Genomic DNA, 18549 nt, shown 5'->3' with positions numbered 1-18549 from the left:
TTCTCCGTCTGAGTCGGCATGCCTCACTCATATAGTCAACATCCGTACGAGCGTATACTGTTTACTGCAGCATTGGCATTGTGACTGTGTGTGCGTGCGCGCGCTCATGTATGTGTGTGTGCTCATGCGCGCGTGTGTGTGTGTGTGCTATTACGTGCTGTGACGTGCTAGTCCCCGTCTTGCACCCTAAAACACAAAGATGAGTCTCAGTACTTTAGCAACACCAGTTTTATTCAGCTTGAAACCGCAACAGCACGGTTATTTATTGTAGCGGGATCTGCCGCTCTCCTATACACAGACACAGCAGTCAGGCAGGGCCCTGCGCATTTGTAATGTTCCTTGTTCCTTGTATCACCCATCGACGGCAGGCGCTTATAGCATGTCCGCGATCTTTTCGGATTGGCCTTTACGGCGAACTGCTACAGCGCTGGGAGACTGTGATTGCTTTGGGACGCTCTTCTGCGTGTCGTCCCGTTGGGTGCAATCCCACAAGAGTTTAGAAACTCACTCACACCTGCCATTATTCTTTTCAAAGTTAAAGTGCAGGTTAATTTGTTTTATGTATTTTTACTTTATATTTTGTATTAATCATTTTTATATGAATAGTTTTAGGTTGTGGAACAAATCATCTGAGTTTCCATTATTTCTTATGGGGAAATTCACTTTGATATACGAGTGCTTTGGCCTACGAGCACGTTTCCGGAACGAATTATCCTCGCAAACCGAGGTTCCACTGTATATGGGAGGAAGTTGTTTTGTTGTGAGGCTGAATTTCAATTTTTATAACTAAACTATAGACATCAGGTGTTACAGATTCGTTTTTTATTAACAAGATTAAATTTTTTAGGCTTATTGTGAATATAAAATACTACAAATAAAATTCCCTTAAAATACACATTTTTAACTAATAAAATACGCAGATAAAATATTTATCCATAATAAATATGGTGCTAAATAAAATAAAATGCTTCTCATAATTATGCACAAAGTTTCACTTTATGTATTAAAATGGGATTATTTTAGTACATACACTTTATGAACAGATTTTGGCCTCCAAAGGCCAGAACTGGTCAAGCTGGATACAGATGAGGACAGATGGGTGGAAATGTAATTTTCTTCCTTTCACAGTAAAATGTTCATTTCCTGAATGACCTTCTAGAAATAAATATTAAAGATTCTGTTTCAAGAAGGTTCGGGTACAATTCTAAAAAGTCTAAAACTAGTAATAGTAGAGTACCCTTTTGTTGCAGCTTTCTGCACCCAGAAATATCAAGGAGACAAAACAAAAATACTGTCTTTATTAATAAAAATAAACTCAGTAGAGGAAAAAGCATGTGGAGAACATGAAGTATAAATGAACAGAATTAAAACAACAAACCTGATCTCCCTCTAGGCCTATCTTATAGGTCTTACAGCCAACTTGCATAACTGCACCACAAAATACCTCAGAAAGGCACATATCTTCTTCTCTCCTGTCTCTCTTTCCCATTCTCTGTAGGCACTTCAATTCACTTTACTGATTTGATTCTTTCAGACTACCCTTTTAAATATATAGATTCTTTTCATTTATTTAAAATTTTCCAATATATACGTCGTAAGTTTGGGGGGGGGGGGGGTATTGGTTGGGGAGTTATAACTGAATAATTTGATATATTTATAATGAATTAAATATAATTGTATATGTAAATACAACATATAATTACATTTAATTCATTACATAACTATAGAATTTATTAGAATATATAGAATTATATATTATATAATTATATATATATATATTATATATTATATATAATATATATTATATATTATATATATATTATTATATATTATATTATATTATTATATAATTATATAATTATATATTATATAATATAGAATTGGCCATCGGACCTTACTCCTTTCTATGTTAATTAATGTTGTCTTATTTTAATTTCTTATTTTGTCTTTTATTTTTCTTCTCTTCATTATGTAAAGCACTTTGAGCTACTTTTTGTATGAAAATGTGCTATATAAATAAATGTTGTTGTTGTTATTATTTATTTAACAAGACCAATCATCCCGGGTTCGCTTCCCAGGTCATCCCTGCGTGGAGTTTGCATGTTCTCCCCGTGTCTGCGTGGGTTTCCTCCGGGTACTCCGGTTTCCTCCCACAATCCAAAGACATGCAGGTTAGGTGCATTGGCGATCCTAAAATTGTCCCTGGTGCGTGGGTGTGTGCCATGCGGTGGGCTGGCTCCCTGCCCGAGGTTTGTTTCCTGCCTTGCGCTCTGTGTTAGCTGGGATTGGCTCCAGCAGACCCCCGTGACCCTGTAGTTAGGATATAGCGGGTTGGATAGTGGATGGATGACAATTCATATGCCATTGTCATCTTTCCATACACACAGTTAAGATGCACAATTAAAATAAGATGTTTCATTACAGAATCACAAGTAAATGAGAATTATGCAACTTGTAGTGATTTGTTTGCTAATCAAATGAACAAGAATCATTAGACTGATTCTCGGGTAGCGACTCATTCACGAATCAAATGAGTCGAGACTCATGAGTCAGGCAGTTCTTGCGTATGTTTTTTAAACATCTACCAGCAGCAGCAAAATGAAAGATGACACCATCATGCAAGACACACTTTAGCACTCCTGTTGAGCTCCAATGAACCAATTACTTCATGCTCTCAAATCAATTCATATAATTCACTGAAAAGAGTCATTCAAAAAGAATGAATCATTTGCAAATCTCTAATTTCTATCTCCAGTTATACCAGTTGAGTTTTTGTCACACTTTTCTCCTAACTCAACCAGCCAGTGCTTCCGAGGTGGCATTAAACCCATCCTGTAGTAACTTCTGGTTAAGCCTCAGAATTGTTTCTAGTGTAAGTGGTCTTTTATATACTCCTGGGAAACCTGGTGCCTGAACACCCATGATCCCTCTATTTGTTCTAGAGGTCTAGCTCTACAGATCAACTCTCCAATTTCTTTCTCTATATGAGGAACAGCATGAGGTGGCATTAAACTCCATCCTGATGTCAGTTTTGTCTATGCTTTAGAGTAGGTTCTAAGGTTAAAAGGTGGCTTTTTTACATACTCCAAGAACATCAGGTGTCCCTCCACTGCTGAGCACTTTGTTTGCTCTAAAGGAGTAGGCCTCCTTTGGGCAACTGCCCAATTTTCTGTACTATGAGGAGTAATTATACATTTCTATATATTACCATTCTAGGACTGTACACCCGCTGGTGGCTAGGAAATATTACTACTTTTGCCATTCACTCCTAACCTTCACTCTGTCCTGGAAGATGGTCAGGTAACTGGTGGGTTAACTTCCCTCTGACATTATGGAAATGCTGCATGGTTCCCTCTAGGCTATTTCTCTCATTCCCATATATGCTGATGCAATTGCCTGTTCATTTTTTGGGGCACACTGTGCACATGCTCAGCTTAGTTCTCCTTAGACCAACTGCATTTCTCAAAAGGAACACGCAGGGTCTTTCCTGCTACTAGCATGTCTTTCCTTTTCTTGTTTGCAGAACCTAGCTATGACCAATGCTGGTGCTGATTTTGCCCTAGTCCAACTCAGGTTAGCTGGGCACCCCTCATAGCCTAACAAATACAACAGTTGGCCTGATTTCTTTGGCTTTCTGTTTGATTGGACATTTTCAACAGATGTCAGCTTGATCACATGTAAACCTCTGAAAAATGGCCCCTTTAAATTGCTTCCAGATTCTAACGCTGCATAAAACATTTATTTTCTTTAATCCACACTTAATGGCTTATTACTTGCTGTAAAGCAATACTTAATCAGTATGTTTGTACAAGCATTTTTCTGAAATGACCAAAATGCACAAATGAACAACAGATTAAACAGTGTTACTGTATGTTTACATCAATCACACAGGTCAAAGATCTGTGATTTTTTTTTAATTGATTTTATTGTAATCATTCCATACAAATAGATCAATTTTTACAAAAAAAAAATAGGATTGAAAACAAATCAACCCCCACCCCTGAAAAAGAGAGCATGGCCAATGGAATAAAAGTTAAAAATAGTAAAAAATAAATAACTTGATGAGTTTAATAGGCCGATACAGATAAATGGAGAAGGAAAAAAAAATGGGGAGAGAATCTACTTCCTCAGTGCTTTAAGAGCTTATTCTAAAATATTATTGATTAGATCCTGCCAGGTTTTGAAAAAGTTCTGCACAGATCCTCTAAGAGAGAATTTTATTTTTTCCAATTTCAAACAATATAAAATATCAGTTACCCACTGACTTAAAAGAGGAGAGTTAGGATTCTTCCAGTTTACCAAAATAAGTCGGCGTGCCAATAGTGTAGTGAAGGCAATCACAGTTTGTTTGTCCATCTCCACTTTAAGCCCATCTGGAAAAACACCAAACACAGCTGTTAGTGGATTAGGAGGGATTGTGACACCAAGGCTGTCTGAAAGGCACTTAAAATTTTTTTCCAGAATGATGTTGATTTGGTAGAGGCCCAAAACATGTGACCCAGTGAGGCTGGAGCTTGATTGCAGCGTTCACAGGTTGGATCATGCCCTGGAAACATTTTGGACAATTTCAAGCGAGACAGATGTGCTCGATATATAATTTTGAGCTGAATAATTGTATGTTTTGCGCATATGGAGCTTGAATGAATTCTCTGCATTGCTACCTTCCACTCCTTTTCTGATATGTTGAATCTTTGAAAGTGAGGGACTGTAAAATATTTTTATATATTGCAGAAATGGTGTCTGAGTCCTCGAGACTGAGCAATATTTTTTCCAGTATAGAGGAAAGTGGGAGATGGGGTAAATCGGCAGGTTCTGTTTGACAAAGTTTCTAATTTAAAGATATTGAAAGAAATGTGTTGCTGGAAAATTACATTTGGAATGTAATTGTTCATAGGATGCAAAGATTGTCTATATAAAGAACACTAAGCAATTTAATCCCAAATTTTTTCCAGATATTAAAAACTGCAAATGTTTACGAGGGTTGAAAAAGGTGGTTCTCATGCAGAGGTGCCACAGATAAAAGATTCTCCATCTTAAAATGCTTTCTACATTGGTTCCATATTCTGAGTGAGTGAAGCACAATTGGGTTATTAGTATATTGGTGATAACTTGCATTTATTGTGGCACAAAGCAGGGAATATAGAGAAGTACTGCAGGGTTTTATTTCTATTGTGGACCAAGCTTGTGTATGTTCATCTATTTGTGTCCAGGTTTTTATAGCTTGTATGTTAGGTGCCCAGTAATAAAACTAAAAGTTACGTAGAGCCATGCCACTTTCTGTCTTAGGTCTTTGTAGGGTCGCTCTTTGGATACGTGGATGTTTTAGGTTCCAAATAAATGAGGTTATGGTTGAATCTAATTGCTTAAAGAATGATTTATTGACTGCGGTGGGCTGGCACCCTGCCCAGGATTGTTTCCTGCCTTGTGCCCTGTGTTGGCTGGGATTGGCTCCAGCAGACCCCCGTGACCCTGTGTTCGGATTCAGCGGGTTGGAAAATGGATGGATGGATGATTTATTGATGTGTATTGGAATGTTTTGAAATAAAAAGAGAAGCTTAGGAAGGATATTCATCTTAACAACATTAATTCTTCCAGCTAGAGTGAGATGGAGGATTGACCATCTATGCAAGTCTTGCTTACTTTTTTCCATACAGACGGCAAAATTTTGTTGATAAAGAGTTTTATGTTTACTTGTAATATTTACCCCTAGGTATTTAAACTGATCTGCAATAATAAAAGGGAAGGTGTCAAATCTAATATTGTATGCTTGAGAATTCACTGGAAAGAGCACACTTTTATTCAAGTTAATTCTGAGACCAGGGATCTTTTGAAATTCTGTAAGTGCTGTTAAGACTGCAGGCACAGTATTTAGTGGGTCTGATATATACAGTATCATATCATCTGCATATAGTGAAATTTTCTGTTCCAGTCCAGGACAAAGATCTGTGTTAACAAATGTGATAGCATTGAATAAGGTTACATTAACATGTTAAATATATTATTCTTGACATTAAGGCCTTTGACTTGAATTGTCAGTAAAATATTTTATTTAGTCACACCAACAAAAGTTGATGGAAAGTTTCAATTTAAATGTACTGCCCAATCTCACTAAAATATATAAGTATGTCAGAATATTTTTTTTAATAGATATAATATTGCTTGTGGCAAATGCAATGTTACTATACTTATGGAATGCCAAGCATTATCAAGTACATATTTGCATAAGCCAATCAGAAATTTTCATACTATGCCAAAGCATGCCTGAATGATCTCAATGGTTTTCAATGTTTTGATTCAGTGCCTGTGATATAGATGTCATGCTAGCAGCAATGGAACTAACAAGGTGTTCAGAAAATGATTAAAAAAAAAAAAAAAAGTGAAAAAAGAAGAGATTAGACACTGAAATGACATCAGCTGTGGAAAAATAGCCTGTTTCATATTGTATTTTATGATGTAGGGTTGCATGTACTGTGATGCAAAATACTCGTAATTTTAAAATTGAAAATTGTGAGTTAAAAATCACTTAAAGAGATTTTGTTTTGATTGCATTTAATTTACACGAACCAGTTTATTTGTAACAACACTACGTTATGATTGTTTTAACAAATGTAATCAGTTATTTCCCCTGTCAGACACCTAGGAAGACGACCTCAAAGCTGTCACCTAATGCCTGTTCTCTTCCTCCCTCTGCAGAAAAGACGATTGATGGACTAGTTTCCAATGATGTCACTTCCAGTTTCTGATCTACTGTGCCCACCTCTTCCCTTTTGCCACTGTTAAAACCACCTCCTTCACCATTTTGAGGCAGTCAAGTTTTGGCTCCATGTCTTCCTTATTTTTTCAACATCTGCAATCTACAATGGGGGATTCACTTTGGTGATCTTTTTGTGTTTATTGTTTTACACCCATTAAAGCAAGCACTCAGATTCCATACTGCCTGGACATTATACACTCTTAAGTAAAAATGGATGCTTGAAATTATACCAGTTATAAATAATTTAAGATGGTGCTTTACATATTCTCAGGCATACTCCCAAACATATGCTGTCCTATAATAATAAGCTCAGACAGGCTTTGTGACATGGAGAGAAGAACACAAAAAAAAAATTAAAGTTTAGATGCTAATCAGATGGCAGCAACCTTAGACTAACAAAATATGCAAATTGAAACAAGCATTCTTGACAATAACTGAGGCCGACTTTCAATTCAAACGCACAGCATTGTGTGAGTAACTTCTTTCCTGTTTTTAATCAATGTTGAATTTTCGGGAAGTAACTTAACAATATTTTAGGAAAAAAATGCACACATTTTGCGTGTTTTAACTATATTAATAGATACTGGACATGTGGATTATGTGATATGAGTTAAATGGGAATTTTTTTTTCTATGAACGTTTTTCACATTGTTTGCTGTTGTTTGGAATTGGCCGCAGTAGCATTTTGTTCTATAAGAAAAATTATGATGTTCTTTACCCACAAAAACATGAGACTAGAAATGTTTCTCAGCCCCCACTAAAAACTATATTAAAAAAAAAAAAATCAGTATAGAGGGACTTCATAATGTGTGCTTCAAGATTATGTGAAAGGTGGGGTCGGGGTGATGGGTGAACAAAAAGTAGTCTTTGACTATTCAATGATTTACAGTAGAATCCTTTAGATATAATTGATACATTGTTGCATATCAATATATATTAACAAGTTACAACCCAGTAAATGACATTCAGCATAGCACATGTAAACCATTGACATTAAAACTACTACCATTGTTCCACATAAAAACAAATAAAATAAATAAATCACCATCAATCAGCTTCACTACAATTCCTTCCTGCATAATATTCCATTAGTTTCAGTACTCTGTTACCGACTTCTTGACAATATACCACTTTACCCACGATTATTGCACACTGCCAGCTCATCCTCTCAGATATCCTTGATACTCTGACCTTGGCCTTCCTCTGACTGGACACACTTTTTAGGAAAATCTTGGTAAATAATTAATTTAGCTTTGTAGCTGCTCTTCCCTGGAACTCTTTCCATAGGTCTGCTTTCAACACTATCACTGATAACTTGTAAATTACACTTAAAAAGCAATCATTCCTGTCCTTTATTTGGCTGTCCCTGCAAACATTTATTCTGCAACGGTCTGTAATTATTGAACTGATTGTGAAGCTACTATACCAATATTATTTTTCAAAATTTCATTCATTTTTACTTTTAATTGGGTTGTCAAAGCATTTCATCCCCTGTAATTTATAACAGACTAGCAAAATACCCGCGCTTCGCAGCGGAGAAGTAGTGTGTTAGAGAGGTTATGTAAACATATATATACATATACATATATATACATATCTACATATACACATATCTACATATACACATATCTACATATACATATATATAAATATATACACCTTTATTTTTACTTCCTTAACTTGTGGAGGGTGTATCCTGTAGCAAAGCCCTAACTTTTTTCGTGAAAGCCCGTTTCAGTCAATAAGTCTTAAAAACAGGTGTAAAGATATTGACAATAAGCTACGCAAACCCACCAAGACATTGAATCGTTTAAATCAAGGCGCGAGTCGAAAAACACCATCCCATACTATTAGTTAACGATTAACACATTTCTATATGTATTGTAAGCATACAATACAACTGATAATATGTTGCGCTTATTTATCTGGTGTACCAACATTTTTGCGCGTTTAACGGCTGAAATCCAACGTGGTTTGTGCCCTTCAGAATGAAAACAGTTTGCATTTATCTTTTTAATAAAAGGCGAGCTTTTAAGCCTGAGAAATCACCCCGTAAATGCACACGTTTAATTGCACATGTGTTAATACTGGTTATCCTTTTACACTAAAATATTACTAAACAGATACAAAAAAAGTAAAATGCATATGTTGTTTTTCTTTAAGGAGATTAAATATTACTGAAGAAAGAAAAAAAAAAACTAAAACAGCCAAATGGGGCTATGCATACGAACTTAAAAGGTTTAAATAAAACAGAAATATACACCTTTATTTTTATTTCCTTAACTTGTGGAGGGTGTATCCTGTAGCAAAGCCCTAACTTTTTTCGTGAAAGCCTGTTTCAGTCAATAAGTCTTAAAAAGAGGTGTAAAGATATTGACAATAAGCTACGCAAACCCACCAAGACATGCAATCGTTTCAATCAAGGCGCGAGTCGAAAAACACCATCCCATACTATTAGTTAACAACTAACACATTTCTATATGTATTGTAAGCATACAATACAACTGATAATATGTTGCGCTTATTTATCTGGTGTACCAACATTTTTGCGCGTTTAACGGCTGAAATCCAACGTGGTTTGTGCCCTTCAGAATGAAATAAGTTTGCATTTATCTTTTCAATAAAAGGCGAGCTTTTAAGCCTGAGAAATCACCCCGTAAATGCACACGTTTAATTGCACATGTGTTAATACTGGTTATCCTTTTACACTAAAATATTACTAAACAGATACAAAAAAAGTAAAATGCATATGTTGTTTTTCTTTAAGGAGATTAAATATTACTGAAGAAAGAAAAAAAAAAACTAAAACAGCCAAATGGGGCTATGCATACGAACTTAAAAGGTTTAAATAAAACAGAAATATACACCTTTATTTTTATTTCCTTAACTTGTGGAGGGTGTATCCTGTAGCAAAGCCCTAACTTTTTTCGTGAAAGCCTGTTTCAGTCAATAAGTCTTAAAAAGAGGTGTAAAGATATTGACAATAAGCTACGCAAACCCACCAAGACATGCAATCGTTTCAATCAAGGCGCGAGTCGAAAAACACCATCCCATACTATTAGTTAACAACTAACACATTTCTATATGTATTGTAAGCATACAATACAACTGATAATATGTTGCGCTTATTTATCTGGTGTACCGACATTTTTGCGCGTTTAACGGCTGAAATCCAACGTGGTTTGTGCCCTTCAGAATGAAAACAGTTTGCATTTACCTTTTTAATAAAAGGCGAGCTTTTAAGCCTGAGAAATCACCCCGTAAATGCACACGTTTAATTGCACATGTGTTAATATGTATGCTTACACAGTATTAAAAGACACTCAACATTTAACGTCATTTACCTTCGTTCCCGCGTTTGAGTCGTGCTGTAAATGTCTTCCTTGTTTTCAGTTCACGTGATTACGTAGGAGGCGTGATGACGCGATACGCGACTCCGCCCCCGTCCATTACAGTATATGGACAAAAAAGAGGTTCCAGTTATGACCGTTACGCTTTGAATTTCGAAATGAAACCTGCCTAACTTTTGTAAGTAAGCTGTAAGGAATGAGCCTGCCAAATTTCAGCCTTCCACCTACACGGGAAGTTGGAGAATTAGTAATGAGTGAGTGAGTGAGTGAGTGAGTGAGTGAGTGAGTGAGTGAGTGAGTGAGTCAGTCAGTCAGTCAGTCAGTCAGTCAGTCAGTCAGTCAGTGAGGGCGTTGCCTTTTATTAGTATAGATTTAACTATCTTGTGCAGTACATTAAATTGTACTTTTTGTAAAGTGTCACACTATTTAATGTGAGAGAATGACAGAATGGGTAAATTAATTATAGTAAGTGCATATTTTTAAATGTAATAGTATTTATAACATTTATAATATTGTTCCTTTCCTAATATTTTATACAATAGTAGGAAATACAACGCCCCTACCTTCCATTGTAAAAAAAAAAAAAAAAAAAAAAGAAGTTCAAGACCTACACAATTAAACTAATTTTAAATTAACAGAAAAACTGGAAGCCATTGAAAAGATCATTTGGTATTCATCTCCAAAGAAAAAAAAACTGCAACAGTGAGACTGTTGTTTATGGCAATTCAATGCAGTGCTATCTCCAGCAACAGCAAAAAAAAAAATTCTTAAAACCTTTCGTCTATCTGATGCGTTTTAAGACTTATGGATATCCTGATGCTCTGACTCAGACTTGAGGCTTCTTTTGCACTATAAAATGCTTATATTGTTCCTTAGAAACTAAAGTTACAATATAACCTGGACTTGTGAATTTCCTCAAATTATATAACAGCTTTGTATATTGTGTAATGGTCCAAATGCTAAACACGCTTTTGAATTGAAGACCTACCTCTCCCCCTCATTCATTGGTCAAGAATCCTATTTTACATTCAAAAACCTGATCCTGTGTAAACTGACTTCCTGTTTGTAGACTTTCATTTTCCAGAGGTATTTATTTAACAATATTTTAGCAAATAACACATGCATTTTGCATGTTGTGAGCATATGACTAGATGACTTGACATATGGATTTTGCAACATGAGTAATATTAGGCTATCACTACAAACCACATGATATTTTATTTATATGTTATTTATACCATTTGTATGTGGAATATTCCTTTCAGGTTAATCTCTCCTGTTAACATTTTGAAATCCAAAAGTTAACCCAAAAGACTTTTCTTTTTTTTTTTAAATTACAATAGAGCACTCTGCATAGGAATATTGTGGTATGCCAACTGTTACAATGTAGAAAAATGCATTCGAGTATTAAACCTCTGACCCAACAGATCTACACAAAAAGAGAGGCAGATCTTTTTTTTCCTCTTTTACTTGCCTTGATACTTTTCAACATATTTCAAGGAACAGTAAATAATCTCTAGTCATCCCCACCACCTCTTCCTTTTCCACTCCGGTCTATAATTCTTCATCACCCCTTCACCTTTCCTCTTTGTTTCTATACCAGATACTTCTAATAGCTCACTCTATACCATTCCATGATCATCTATGCATCTTATCAATTTTTGCTCTGCTAACATTACTTCATCATGCATATGAATAACCAGTTCATCCAAAAAAAATTGACTCCAAGATCTTAAGTCTCCAAAAATTTTTATCACTTCCAACTGTCTCAGAGCCATGTTAACCTGGAGCTTCAAAAAAAAAAAAAAATCTCTGTGGAAGTAAGAATGTTTTCTACCATCTAAATAGGACTGCTAGAGTCCAACATTTCCTTTCCTTTCCTATGTGAAGCCTTTATTATTCCTGCATGGAGTATCAACAGATAACAAATTTGAAATACTACTGCCAGGATTCGAACAAATGAAATAAACACTAAACCGACTCCCTGTGTGGTATCCCATTATCTTCAACAATCCAAATTCTGCTACCAATTTATGTTTCAACATACCAGGTTACATTTTACTTCTACGTGTCTACTGTCAAACCTCTCAACACAAAAGATTTTCAAACACTATCCTTCTTTCCATTCCAAACACATGTTATGTAATACTTGAAGAACACTTACTTAGATTTATCACTATTACTCTCTGGAACACTCTCCCCAGTTGTGATAATCAAGATTTACCAATCATCACATTCAAACCATACTCAAAACTCTATAATCTTCTCATTCATTTTAATGGCTATACCTGTAACTTTAACTTTATAATCAGCTTGTTGACTCTACTGTTCTGTCATCTCATACTGTTAATCTATTACCATTAGCTCATCTTTAGTTATAAAAACTCAAAAGTCCATTTCTTTGTAAATTACAGTGTTTTGAACAATTATGTATTTGATTTTGGTAATTTCATATGTACACTTTTCTCACTCTGCAAAGTGAATAATAATATAATATTCTCTATTAACTATGCTATATAAAATAATTGCCATTTTTGCAATTGCTTTGAGTCCTTATATAGCATACCTATTTATAATGAGGTGCTAATATAAATGTATAAAGGTAGGTAATATCTAACTATGCAACATTTATGCACATTATGAAATAGTCAAAGTATTTCTAAAGAAAAAAAGGAATGAAAGTTGCAGACTGAAGAGTAATATTCAGACCCAAAGACACTGTTTGGTATTTTTGACAGAAATGAGTGAAAACAAGACAACACCACATTATTCAATAGTTTTCTCTTTTCAGGAGAAGAGTTGACTCTTAATTTAAAAACCAGTTGTAATTAAAACCAGAATCCACTGTGACTGCTACCAGAGAAACAATGTGTTGCTCTGTTTATATATTAAGTAAAATATTATGAGATGAAAATAATAATTTCTTTATAACCATCCTTTCAAAGGCTCAGTTCAGGCTATAGATTGTTGCCTTCACTAGGGTATCAATTCTCTCTTCACCTTATCCTGTGCAAGTTAGGTTGTTTGGCTACTCAAAAACCATCAACACATGACTAAATAAGATTGAGTGCCAAAATGAACCAGGAGGTATTCTTGTCTCACATCTAATCATACTAAGATAGCGTATGATTCTCCACAACAATTTTTAGATTTTTTTTCTAACAGGTTGGGAAAATAGAAAGTTTGACAGAACTGGTAAACACTGTAAATATGACAGATGATTTTAACATTGTATACACTTCATTAGCTTTGGTTTATGCATGGTATGGTTGCACATTATACTAGTATTGGAAAAGTATTGGAAAACTCAAATTTTAAAACAGTATGGTACCAGTTTTTCATGACTTTTGGCATTGGAAGTAAACAGCAGCTTTTTTGCAACCAAGAAAAATGGTGTGTGTGTGTGTTCGCATGTGTGTGGATGGGATTTTTTTTTTTTTTTAAACAAAGGAGGAAAACTACCAGTTTAAAAAATACCTGAGTACATGTGAACGAGGCATCAGTATACAATACTTTACTTTCCCTAAGCATGATAAAATAAATAACAATTTATCACAGTTGTACAAACATACTCTTGATACAAAAGTATTGTATTTTTCTGAACAGTTACAAAACAGTACAAAAACTACAAGTATACTTTGTTATATTAAAGTGGTTATGCCTAACAGAAAAATATACTGTTTTATATAAACAGAAAATTAATATTTTTATAGAAAACTGAAAAAAAAGAGGTTCATCTTTCATTTTTGATCACATAATGAAGTAAGATGCTCCTTTTAAGCCACATTGGCACTGCGCTTTTAATTTTCTGCTATTTTCTATAAACATAAAGATAATAATAACAATAATTCTTTGAATTTATATGCCGCTTTTCTCACTACTCAAAGCGCTCAGCAATTGCAGGTTAAGGGCCTCGCTCAAGGGCCCAAAAGAGCAGAGTCCCTATTGGCATTTACGGGATTTGAACCAGCAACCTTCTGATTGCCAGTGCAGAGCCACCACTCCGCCCAAATAAATAACACAGCATTCTGAATTTAGATGAAACTTCTCTTAAAATACTAAGCCAACTTTATTTCTGATTGCATGTTTTAGACAGTATCTCTCCAGAAATCCTCCCCAAAATACCATAGCTCTCAGTTTTGAAATGCAACCTGTACAACAGAAAGCCTACTTTCTCTTTTGAATGAGCAGCCTCACATTCTAAACACATTGCCCTAACTGCTGGCAATCCAATTTACTAAAATGTGTGGAGCAAATATAAAATCTAAACAGCACTTTCAAAACTTAAACCTGCAATGGAAATGTATGCAGTATGCAAGACATAATTGGCACAGCCATTGAAAAAATAGTTGGCACATTCTGTGGCTTTAAAAGAACACAGGTCAGCAAAAACACTTCTATTCAGGAGCAAATAAATGGTTCTGCATTATAAAGAACAAGTTATTGCAACATAAATCAATTTAAAGGGTCTATAACCTATATCCTTATTTTTGCACCCTCTGTTTCTCGATAGTCTTCCCACCAACAAGCCTCTCAATAAGAACTTATGAATCTTGTGAAATTAGACATCAAGTTTGTTAATTACCAAGAGGCAAGCTACTGATAAGAAACAAAATATTCCATGTGGAGGACATCTGTAGAATCTCTCAGTGGTCTACCATTGGACTATTGGCTTTTCTAATTTACGTTTAATAATGGCATAAATTCTGGTATAGTTAGTAAAGTTGTGAAAGTCCCTGATGATACTAAAATTGGAGGCACAGCAGATTCTAAGAAGATAGCAAAAGTAATTTGAAAACTCTAGGAAAAATCTTCACAACAATGAAAATACTTGGAAGATAAAGCATAATATATAGCCATAGGGAACATGAAGCAACCTCTAAAAAGAATTTTAATTAGTAATGCAGTAATACAGGGGTGCCCAATACATCGATCATGATCGACCAGTAGATCAGAAAGGCAATGCAGGTAGATCGTGTTGCATTGAAAAAATTTTTTTTAAAACGTTAGTCTATATATCCTCCCTATGACATTTGCCACTTGATTGACATACAGTGCAGCCACTCTGAGATCTCTTTTCTTCTAACACACTGGTCATCCCGCACGCACAATCAAACGTGCGAGCTACTGCAAAACTCTGGCTATCTAAGTGATCTAGTTAGCCTTCCAATTTATATCGACTAAAGAAGGGATTTTAAAAAAAATTTGTTTGCGGAGGGTATGGGCAGGATGTGGAATTGGAAGAGGATTTTTTTTTTCTCACAATATCACAATCGAAGTTTATTTGTCTGATCTGTCAATCTATCATTGCTATTCCAAAGAAGGAAACTGTGGAAAGGCACTTTTAAACTGTTCATAAAAACTACGAAACTGACTTCCTTCCGAAAAGCGATCTGAGAAAGAGAAAGGTGAGGGAACTAAAATTGCAGTTAAATCGGACAGCCGTCATTTTTCACTCGGCTGAATTCAAAAGCATCACTCGATCATTAAGCATAAGAAGTCCTTCCAAGATGGAGAGATGGTAAAAGAAGCCTTCACTGAGGCAGATGGCTAGGGAGAAATTCCTGCTGAAATTTCAAGACCCCTGGCTGGAGAAAAAGGAGTTTCTCCTTGTCATTAAACATGCAGAATACAAGCAACGTAATAATGATCAATGGCCGCTGGACTTGGCATTATTTTTCCCAATCTGACCAACATGTTGAATGAGCTTAATTTACAGCTGCAAGGAAAAGAGAACTCCATTGTCAATATGATTAGCTCAGTTAATGCTTTCAAACGAAAAATGCAACATCTGTCCTCAAAGCTGCAGTGCCTTGATTTGGGGAACATACAAAACCTCGCGTCACAGCTGGAGACGCAATGGAAGGCGTATGCGCAACTTGACAGCATACACTACACAGAGCAGATTGAAAATTGTCTGTCAGACTTTGACAGACGGTTTCAAGACTCAGCTTTACTTGAGCCAATCGCTACATTTAGTGCTATCCATTTAGGGAAGATGTTGAGGGTGATTCACCCGCATCAAAAATTGCAACATTGTTTCACCTAAAACTCCTCTACAGTGGAGGATGAGATTTTGACACTACAGGATGGCATTCAGCTGAAGTCTGGGGCTCTTGGACAGTTTTGGAACTTATTCACAGAGGAAAAGTACCCAAACATGAGGAAATGTGCTACCTCCTTGACTGCATTATTTGGCTCTACTTATTTATATGAGTCAGCCTTTTCCCACAGATTATTAAATTCAAATACTGTAGTGACCATAAATGTATTGAATTATTATTGTGCCATAAAGGTTATTCAGTTATGCAAGGTACGAAAACATATATACAGTATATATATATATATATATATATATATATATAAAAAAAATTTTTTAATGTAAGTAGATTATTTCGACCTGGTCATTTTAAAAGTAGCTCGCAAACTGAAAAAGTGTGGGCACCCCTGCAGTAATAAAAATCACATATTATATATATATATATATATATATATATATATATATATATATATATATATATATATATATATATATATATACATACACACACACACACACACACACACACCATATGTACCATCAATTCCCTTTTCAATTGTCATTTTCCATGACAAAAATGAAATCCAGGGAAGTCTCCTCAAATAGCTGGACAATTTTTACATAAAAGTCAGTTTTTACTATAGTAAGTTAATTCGAGATAACGCTAAATTGAACATGCACTGGATCTTATTATCCTTCATATCAGCAATATGATGTTGAAAATAATTAAAGCAAAAATATAGCCATATTGTTTTTAAAAATGTTGTGGCAGATATTACATGAAGTCTGCTACTATTCTGAACAGAATACTAATCCTAATATATCTCAGCAAGTAGGCCAGGATTATTTCTTAGAAAAATATAATAAGGCAAGAACAGCAAGGAACACTGTAAGTGTAGAACTATCCCAAAGCTGGGAGGCATACAGCAATACCTTATGCACAGGTCAAAAAGTAGTCAGGTCTCTAGAGGGTTGTCAAGCCCTTATAATCTAGATAGAGATTCAGGACTGCACGGACACCTGGAACCACATGGAGGAATTCTTCCCAGATGGTCCCAGAAATTCAATGGGTCAATTCTAAACCAATGATTCAATGCTATAGCCTGTAAGTTGTCCTAGTGGAAAGTTTTAAAAAAATCATTTCAGTCCCTAGGCCTCAGCTGGTGGGAGGAACAAAGGTCAGTGTTTCTGGGACAAATCTTGAGATTTAGCATATTCTTTGTTTCTTCATATGGGAAAAAGAATTGCCCATCCCACAAGACAAAAAGGGACTATACTGGTTTTAGGTCAAACAAGACTGGCATATGTTTTCGCATTTTGTTAATATTGTGCATTTTATTACTATTTTGGTAATTCTATTTCACCCACCCTTGTGTATGGAGTTTAATTGGTAATAAACCACCTCATTTCACTTTCACTGGGCTCCCCACGTACTGAATCTACGTTGTCTTATGAGCACCCTTACTGGTCGCATGGTATAAATATGACTTGTACCATGTACTGTATGGGTCAGTTACAATGTGCCGTCAGGTTGGGATGATCTCATGCTGATCTGGTCCTAGCATGTATTTATGGTAACAAAACTATCTTTCAGGTTTACGCTGTTGCAATGTGCCCCAGAGTTGAGGACTAGCAACAGACCAAGACTAAAACTAGGTGTGGTCACAGTGTACTTCTTGGAGTCAGAGGAAAGGAAGACGCACGCATATTAACTTACACCACCTTGTAAGAAGGTTTAATAAACTCAGTATGGTGAGTAATGTTACAAAATGAATACAGTACACCTCAGACAGACTGTTACAGGAATAAAAAAAAAAACTTAGAAGCTATTAATTGATAGATAGATAGATAAAATTTAAAATTTTGAACTTAAGTTTATAGCGTGACACTGACCAAAATATATTAAATGCATTATAGTTATAGAAGTGGGCAAAATTAGGCATACAGTTGTTCATATGGAAAAAGACATGCAGGTTATGATTACTACAATAGCGTTATTAACTTAATAGCTTTAAGAAGGAGACAAATAATAAATACAATTAATAAATAATAATAGAAGAATAAACTGTTTTGTGTACTCACAAATGTACAGTAAACCTATTTTTGCCCACCCCAGTACTGTACATACCATGATAGACATCTCTATATAATGCAGTATTGTACAGAGTCTGTGCTCTGTTATGATAAGACATTCCTTACAAATATTGTCCGGTTTCTAATCAATCTACCATCTCTCGACCTAGGGTTGAAATGTGCATGCTAACTATTTCTGTTCACTTATCTGAACGTGGTACTTGAACAGATAACAAATTACTCCAATAATAAAAAAGAAAGGAGAATGTTTTGTCAGTTTGGGGACAGCAAAAAGAGAAGAGATGATGGCTTTAGGTTGCCATGTTACTTTT

General features: G+C 35.2%; 1 protein-coding gene across 2 annotated transcripts in view; it reads right to left on the bottom strand.

Annotated features, from left to right (window-relative positions):
* The window catches only part of cacfd1 (calcium channel flower domain containing 1), a 41511-nt gene that overhangs the window by 16375 nt on the left and 6587 nt on the right, over positions 1 to 18549 (bottom strand). The gene's annotated exons all lie outside the window — the stretch shown is intronic.

The sequence above is a fragment of the Erpetoichthys calabaricus genome, chromosome 9, assembly GCF_900747795.2.
Source record: "Erpetoichthys calabaricus chromosome 9, fErpCal1.3, whole genome shotgun sequence".
Taxonomy (NCBI): Eukaryota; Metazoa; Chordata; class Cladistia; order Polypteriformes; family Polypteridae; genus Erpetoichthys; species Erpetoichthys calabaricus.
This window is presented reverse-complemented; position numbering and strand designations above follow the sequence as displayed.